This window comes from Brienomyrus brachyistius, chromosome 14 (genome assembly GCF_023856365.1).
Source record: "Brienomyrus brachyistius isolate T26 chromosome 14, BBRACH_0.4, whole genome shotgun sequence".
Lineage (NCBI taxonomy): Eukaryota > Metazoa > Chordata > Actinopteri > Osteoglossiformes > Mormyridae > Brienomyrus > Brienomyrus brachyistius.
Window position 1 is genome coordinate 21,636,384 of NC_064546.1, and position 9,151 is coordinate 21,645,534.

General features: G+C 50.0%; 1 long non-coding RNA gene across 1 annotated transcript; it reads right to left on the minus strand.

Annotated features, from left to right (window-relative positions):
- Window positions 1–343: 343 nt before the first annotated feature.
- On the minus strand, window positions 344–3,934 carry LOC125707435 (uncharacterized). Its single transcript, XR_007382286.1, has 2 exons — window positions 753–3,934; window positions 344–486 (listed from the first exon to the last, which is right to left on the minus strand). It is a non-coding gene; the product is annotated as an uncharacterized LOC125707435 (long non-coding RNA).
- Window positions 3,935–9,151: the final 5,217 nt, after the last annotated feature.

Genomic DNA, 9,151 nt, shown 5'->3' on the forward strand with positions numbered 1-9,151 from the left:
AGACACACAGATACACACACACACACACATATGCAGGCACGTTTATATGGGTATAACCCAAATCCCTACAATGACAACCCTAACCCCTACTCAGCCCTAACCTTAACCATAAATAACCAAACCTTGCACCAGACTTTTGGAATTTTTAGTTTTTTGATTGCAGTAACAGATTTTTATAAAACTTTTACAAAACTTTTTTCACCTTGTGGGGACTGAAAAGTATTATCCCCACAACATCAATATAACACGTTTTTTTTTTTTTTTTATCATATTTGGTCCTCACAATGTAATATATACATATTCCACACACACACGCACGCACGCACGCACGCACGCACGCGCACACACACACACACACACACACACACACACACACACACACACACACACACACACACGTCCCTGGTGGTCTACCTGCGTGCCTCTCTGCGCTGTGCAGTCCACCCAGGACGGGAAGCGCCGATTCACACCGGGCGTTACATATTACTAGGAGAATAATAACAAATACTCATACTACACTGCAAAGAAAAAGGTAAGAATAGTGATAAACAGGCAACTGAAAACGGGGGTTTTGAGACATTTTAGGATATAAACTGTTTGACAAACTACGGAGTAAGAATGGCGACGACTACAAGCAGTGCTGAACCACGCCTGTTAGGGTAGGAGGCTGATGAAGATGCACATCTTCCAACCAGTGACTTATGATGAATGTCCACAGTGATGAAAATGCTGCTTTGAAAGAGGCAGCTCACCTGGCCATGTGCAAAGTCCTTGGAATTTGGCAGCGTGTGAGAACATCACATCAGCGGATGGACTCCGGGATTCGCATACTGATGAAGCTTTATGATGCATATGCAAACCAACAGGCCTATTTTCATCTGTAAATTATGTAAAGCATGTACTTTATCATAACCTAATAGTGGTCAGACATAGAACAAAATTAGAGCTGGGGAGGTCATGTCGCATGAACTTAATGTTTTTTGACCATCATAGTGAACACGCTTCATGGCCTGGGTGACATGTGTGTGCCACTACAGGCAGACAGACAAGTAGACAGACAGGCAGGCAGACAGGTAGACAGACAGGCAGACAGAGACAGACAGGAAGACAGACAGAGACAGACAGACAGGCAGACAGACAGGCAGGCAGACAGACAGACAGAGACAGACAGACAGACAGAGACAGACACTCCCCATGCATTCTGCCTCCTCCTGAGGAGACTTGTACATCTTCCGTTAAAAGGCTGCTCTCTTTGCTGTTCTTCCTGCTTCCTATCACCATCTGCATGAATGTAACCACACTGCCCCCTGCTGTACCCCCCGCAAAACAACACATGAACCCTTTAAGAATTTTTCATCTCTCTTTCCTCTGTCCAAGCCCTCATCTAAGGAGACTAGGGAAGGCATTTCTTTTCTTCAGATCCAGGGGTGCAAAGCAAGGATGATAAACGCTATGGAAACAAAAAAACACAGTCTTGCATGCAGAAGGGGCACATGAGCTGCTAGGATGGGCTTGCAGGAGAGAGGTCACAGTCGCAGGTCAAAGAGGTCACAGGTCAAAGAGGTCACAGGTCAGCATCCCAGAGACAGATCTGAGATTTCAAAATCTACAAACTGGCTACACAGCTCTTAGAGCAGAAACATGGTGAGCAACACATTTAGTGGATCCCCTTCAGCTTGAACAGCAGGAAGGTACAACAGCAGATACCCCAACAAGTAGCAATGGGCCATTTACTCTACATTGCATCATTAGGACACCAGTGTAAGCCATGTACATCATCAAATACTATCATTTGTTTTTTACTTTGCATATTTAAATCAGTTTTTTTCATAGTGGGCGGGAAAGACGCTACTACCTGCGGCGTCTCTCTGGCACTGCTGCTGTACCACTGTTCACCCTGCCAATATACTGGTGTGTAAAATTGGATCTTATGGCGCCGCCTTCTGGCGAGCGAGGGTATAGGCTGATTCAAACTACGCAGAGAAGTCGCGAAATCACGTGTCTGAGTGTTTTCCGAGAAACATAACCGTACGAAATTGATTTTGGTTGCTTAAACTACTCCATAGGAACGTTGGAACAATTATTCTGTAAAATGTAAACGTTAAAGCGTTATTAATGTTATAATACATGCAGCTCATATGGTCCAGTAACCTTAATGGCTATTAACCGTATTATGAAAATACATATGCAGATTAATGAGACACACATTACAAAACCGATTGGTCTGGTTTTTGGGAGCCTGGAGTAAACCGCGTCAGGCGCCTATTAAGCCAAGAGTTTAGAGACAAGCGCTGCGCACGGATGTGACCGGGCTGGTATGGCCGGACTGGCTCCGGATCACAGAGCCCCAAACCGGATAAACTGGATGAGCGCCATTTACATCAAAGCCCTAAGCTTCTCCTCGCAGCAGACACGCCGCCATAAATGTCTGAGGCTCATGTGATCTTCCTGCGAGAGCGTTTTGGTGCTGAGGGAGTCTGATATTGTGTAGTAATCATTATTTATTATTTTTTAACCGTATTTTGCATACATAGACATATAAACCATTTATCCAGATACATAACTGCGCCTTTTACCGTCCTCGGTGCTCTTGGCCACAGATTCTCCTTTCCTGCAAACACCAGTTCTGCTCCCGGTGTTACTGTATTACTCATTAGACTTCCCACATAATATTTTAAATTATTAATATCGCATCTACCTGCAGCTAATTTTCCACCTTTCTGTCAGTGTTCGCCGATTGATTCCCGTCCACCGCAATTTTCGCTCTCAGCGTCTATGTTGTTATTTACAGAGAATGCCTTCACGGAAATGATTGCTTTCCTTTCTCGGGGAAATGGAAGACATCTGTTTTAATCATGGGCAAACAGTTGCCCTCGATGTAATTAATGAAAATGTATTTAGCGATTTTAATGTGCCCTTCTGAAATGTCACATTACCTCTAGTTCGGATAATATTTGCTCAGAAACTGAGAAGAAAATGAGTTAGGAATTAGTGGTGAGTAATCAGATTGTGAGCAAAAGTGTGACCTTCACCTCCCCTTCCAGCCGTGGCGGGGGTCCGCCCGGCCTCCGTCCTCTTAAAGGGACCCTGCCCGAAGAAGATGCATCTCCTTCTAACTTCGACGCAACTTTGAGCTAATGCCTGATGCAAAATGTATCGATCGTTCGTTCATTATAGCATGTAAGTGTTTAAAATGGCACTTTTGGGTACAGCGAAGCATGGGGAGTTTGTAATTGACACAACTCACCCCCTTCCACACACACACACACACACACACACACACACACATACATTTGTATTCATATCTTTGCGGGGACCATCCATTCATTTCTCTGGGCAAAACCCTAATCCCAATAATGACGACCTTAACCCCCACCCAGCCCTAACCTTAACCTTCGGCACTTTTCGTTTTTTGATTGCAGTCACAGATTTTTACAAAATTGAGTTTCCCCTTGTAAGGCCCAAAAAAAATGGTCCCCACAAGGTCAAAATATATATTTTTATCATATTGAGGGGACATTCGGGCCCCACGATGTAATATATACACCGTCCCCCCACATACATACATCCATCCATCCATCCATTTTCCAAACCGCTTATCCTACTGGGTCGCGGGGGGTCCGGAGCCTATCCCGGAAGCAATGGGCACGAGGCAGGGAACAACCCAGGATGGGGGGCCAGCCCATCGCAGGGCACACTCACACACCATTCACTCACACATGCACACCTACGGGCAATTTAGCAAGTCCAATTAGCCTCAGCATGTTTTTGGACCGTGGGGGGGAAACCGGAGTACCCGGAGGAAACCCCACGACGACATGGGGAGAACATACAAACTCCACACACATGTGACCCAGGCGGAGACTCGAACCCGGGTCCCAGAGGTGTGAGGCAACAGTGCTAACCACTGCACCACCATGCCGCCCCGCCACATACATACAATTACACATATATATATTGATTCCATCAATTTGACAGTGCTGGTTACTCATTGCTGTGATGATGGTGAAGCTGTACCCTATACATGATCTCCTGTTTGAAGACCAGCCTGCTGACAGAATTCTGACCCTTCAAATGACCAACCTGCACCGAAACCTTAACCCAGGCTTCAGGGTTATGTCACAGTTAACTGGAGCCACCTTACTGGACTTAACAGCGGCTTTCGTGGTCTTTGTCACTCTGCATTACATTGGCGGCCTCCAGTGGCCACACAAAATGCTGCACTCAGCTCACAGAAAACTACAGACACGGGAGGTTGTAGAGTGACCAGTAGTCCGCAGGGGGCACCTTTGCTGCGGGGGAGGGGGGGGCGCAGACAGAGGGAGAGAGCGAGCCGTGTAAATTAATTGGTTTTGTTAAATCCCCCATTGAACGGGAAGCTGTTGCAGTCTCACAAAAGGCCATTACCGGCAATCAATTTAAATCTGTTTTACCCGTCCCACAGAAACCAATTAGGAAATTTAATTTTACTTTTTGATTTACAGCATTTACACATATAGGGCCCAATCCAGTTAAAATGCTAAAGAAACAGAGGAAGGCTGGGATGCTGGAGATGGACCAAAGCCTGTTGATTGAATCGTTCAGGGAGCGGATGGATGAAAGGCTCCCGGCTTTAATGAATACAGCTGCAGAAAGCAAACACACCTAATTGCTGACATGAAGACAAAAGGCGGAGTTTTCCTTCGGCTGCCGGCTGCAGGCTGACGGCTACAGGCTGCCGGCGCAGCCTGAGAGCGGCGGCCCCCTTGATTCACAGCGCCAGCTGTGTCCCTAGTTTGGCGGCTGCATTTCCCCCTGACAGATTACTCCAATATGTAAGACCTTACAAAACGAGCCTCCTTAAGCTCTTAAAAACAGCTCCTTCAGTCAGACAGTACATCCTGGTACTCTGCCTCTGAACGGCAGCATATTTCACCACCAATTACGGTATTCTGCCCCCTCCTTCTCCTGCATACACCTGACAACTGCCACCCCCCTAATTTGCATTTCTGCTTGTGAACTGGACTCCCCAACAGTTACCGTGAAAGGATGCAGTGTTTCACTTCAGGCACTAGATGGCAGCATATTGTTTACTAAAGGAAGTGGGCCTGGCACTGGCTGCAGACTCACTGGAAGGCAATACTGCCAGCCGTAGTGTGACCTCACGGCATTAAGGAACGGCCTGTTACAGCAAGAAAGTGTGACAAATGGCGATGATGTAACTTGTTTAGCAAAAATAACACGCTATCAGAATGCTTTAGCATGTAACGGTGAAATATAGCTGGGTTGTTGTTAGACCATCTGTTAAGATGGAATATAGAAGGAGGCATGACGTGAAGAGCCGACAGAGAGAGACACACGTGTAAGACAGGCCTGTGTCTCTGTGCTGCTGTGTCAGCCTCACAGCGAGTCCTGACACGCCCGGGGGGAGCCAGGCCCTCCGTTGCTGAACACTCTGTCTGGCAAGCTGTGGGGGGGCCATCGTGACAGTAATCCCTGCCACGGGGCCTCGTGCTCACTTTGATCTCACAGAAGCCCCTGAGCCCTTCTGGAGACTGCTGAGGTATCTTCTGAGGATTCTGAAGGCCTTGTCCTCTACACCAGCAGAAAGGGCTTCTCTTCCAGCTGAAACACCAGCAGCGAGCTCGGACACTGAAATACCGCTGAGCTATTCCTGATATTCCACGGCTCCCCCTCCCTCATCATGGTCAGTCTCATTAAGCTTTTTAGGCGATTGTGGTAATTAAAAGGATTCTGAGAGCTAGGTTAAGTCCAGGATAGTGTGTTGTGAGTTTGTTTGCAAGTGGTGTGACGTAATGTGAAGGCTGGGAGGTCAAGTGGGCGGGGGGGGGGGGGGGCAGTGGTGGCAGTGGAAGAGATGAAGCAGAGAGAGAGAGGACAGGAAGGGAGAGAAGACAGAAAGCGAGAAAGTGGCAGAAAGAGAGAGGGAGGTGAGATAGAGCTGGGAGCCGCTTTGACACACCACGGCAGCGGAGGGCATGATGCCATAAATACAGCAACAGCCACTATGCAGTGTCACTCGAACCTCCAGCCGCAGGAGAGCACCCCCTCTCAGGTGTAAACCATGTACTGTTTACACTGAGATTATCAAGGGGGCGTGTCAGTAATGCAGCCACCTGCTGATTTGAATAGCAGCATGAAGGGGCGGAGTCAGAGCTGACCAATCAGGAAGCGGAAGGTGTGACCCTCAGGCCCTGAGCCTGGCCCGCTGAGTGTGGTAAAGTTGAACACACTTCAGAAGAACAACAGAAACGCATCAGAGCATCGCTGCTCTGAAATCCATTCTGTTTGGAACGACGGGAAAGACCAGAGGGGAAACAACCTCAAAGCAGGGGGATTGCAGACGGGGGCGGGGTTGGGGGTCTTTGTTACAAATGGCAGCTGTTCTGTGATCAGTGTGGTTTAATCTTTGTCATTATCGTCACCACACAGAGTTACCCCTTTCGGTGTCCCTGTCCAAAACAAACCATGATACCTCCCCAACCCCCACTGGACAGCAGTGGCTAGTGGAGGTCAGGATGGGGAGAGCTGGAGGGAGATGGAGAGAGAAGGAGGGAGATGGAGAGAGAAGGAGGGAGATGGACCGAGGGAGAGAGAAGCCAGAGTGTCAGCTACCATTCAGGAAGGGTCTGCAGGAAGGCGGTGGGGCGTCCAGGAGGAACGTGACTTAGCAGTGAAGCCCAGGCAGGTTCAGTGTCAGGGTGCCAGGCACGTCCCCACCATGCTGGCACAGCCACAGATGGGCGTTTCGCTTCCTGGCACGGAGTTATTTCTCATGCTCTAATTGGCTGCGATCTGTCATGCATTAACCAGTCTGAGCCCTTGTTCTCCTTTCTGCAGACCTTGTTGTGTGTGTGCAGTGAGTCTGGTCTGAACAATGGAAGTGTCACAATGGGATGGCAGTAGGGGTACTGAGACAGAGCCCAGGAAGCTGGGACAACCAGTAGAGTTAGTGGCAGTGCTCCTCCTGCTGGAAGATGCGTGATTTTACAAGTGTGTCTCTGACAGTCAGAGAGCGGGGCTCTCTGTCCAACCGGAGAGCGGGGCTCTCTGTCCAATCGGAGAGCACGTGATTATTTTGGAGAATTTTATTAGTCTATAAAGCCAACATTCGTTGCACTTAGGCTGCTCTGATTTGAGCCAGGCAATGAAGGAGGTGCTACTGATGTACACCCCCTTGGACAGAGCAGATGCGCTGGGTATTTATGCCTGAGGAACAACCACAGTGGCTGGAAGATGGAGGTGCAAGGTGGCGTCCTTTTGATGCCGCTGGAGGCGACATTTAAAACACACAGCAGTAAGACCAAAGCACAGAAAGTCAGAGACATGCAGGTCCGGCGTGTGGCAACAGGCACTGAAGAACAAGGCACTAGTAATTACTGCTGAGTAATTACTAAAAGCTCGATCAGAGAGATCTGCTGAACAGGGGGTCCGGATGGCAGGGTTCACGCTGAGCTCCACTAAACGGAGCCTCAGTCCGTTGCGGGCGAGCAACCCGGAATAGCCGGCTCACGTTGACAGGCTGCTCCTTTGCTCTGCCGGATCTGTACGCTCGCTCAGGAGTCACCATGCTCCTCATGGGCCTGTGCTCCTGATGGACCAGCACTCCTCATGGGCCTGTACTCCTGTTGGTCTGGCCTTCCTCCTATGCAGGTGCTCCTCATGGGCCTGTATTCCTCACGGGTCTGCGCAGGTGCGTGTGTGCCTGCGTATTGGTGGGGACCAGATGGACGGGGTGATGACAGCAGCAGGCGTGGGCAGTGTGTTGGGGGGGGGGGGGGACAGGGCGGGGCACAAAGGTGACACTCAGAACACTGTGGCGCATTTTTCAGGACCAGATGGTGGCAGTACAGGCCCCGCCTCCTGCTGCTCATTTACGTCACCCTTGGGGCTGGCCTGCCAGGCTCAGTGGGTCATCCTCCCTGTGAAGCTATGAGGGCCACTGAACAGTGACATAACCGCACCCAGCGGGGCGTGAGGGCTGTACCATTCATGACCACTGGAGGCACCCGAGTCACAGCGCTCCTGACAACCTCCTCCATGACGCAGGTAGGATAAGGCCATCAGGGACGGGCACTTTTTTACGCTTGTTTTTTCCCTTTAGTTCCTTCCATGTCGAGTGCGTCTCCCCCTCCCACATCATGTCTCCCCCTCTCCTACGCTTCAGTCTCTGCTGCCCCCCTCCCTGCCTCATCAGGCTACTATTGTGCAGCTCATTGGGGGACTAGTTGGACAGACTGGGCAGCGGCTCATGCTGGCTGTCATCAGCTGACGTTAGCGCTGGCTGCTGATTACCTGCTGCCCCCCCCAGTCCACTGCCCTGTCAGTCTCCATGAACCTGAAGCCTCCAGGTCATCCCCGGCCCTTCTCCTCACACCCTTGTCTGCTAGGCAAGGCAGCTAGCAGGAGACCTGGAATCCTCTCAGGAGGTCCACAGAAGGAGACCCTCAGAAGGAGACCCAGCTGTGTCTGACCGGTCCTCCTCCCCAGCACCTCAGCGGCATTTCACTTCTGGACTCTTTTCTAGAACCTTCAGAAGGAGGCCAGGAGGGCTGTTCCAATCACTGGTGGTTCTCCTTGTTCTATGCTTCTCCTCCATTCTTATATCAGTCCCCCGCTCAGCTCTTCCTTCACACTGGCTGATGCTGCTGCTGCTGTCTTGCTTGTTTTTCCTTCCTAATGTGTAGGTGGAGCCTACAAAGAAGGTGGACTGCAGTGGGCATGACCTGCAGAGATGGTGGAACTGGCATGGACTGTAGAGAAGGCGAGCCACCCTAGCCCTCCTCGCAGGTCTGTTTCTGACAGTGTAGAATGTCACACATTAACCTCGCAAGCCCATCTAAGGTGGTTTATCAGCTGGCTGTGAATGATAGCTGTGTTTTGGGCAGGGGCCACTGGCAGACTTGATGGCTTCAGCGATGACAGCATTATGTAATAAAAGCTACAGTAAAACATGCAGTGTCATTTTAATGAGAAGCCAGGAGGAGTGCTGCCCGGACACCTGCTCGCGACTCTGTGGGAACAGATTAGCGTGAGTCACGGTTGTCACGGAGACCCAACCAGTCGTCTCTCATGGGCTTGATCATCTGTGGATGGTTTTTCAGTGTAATCCAGAGTCAACTCTCAAACGCCCGAGATCCACACCACCCCG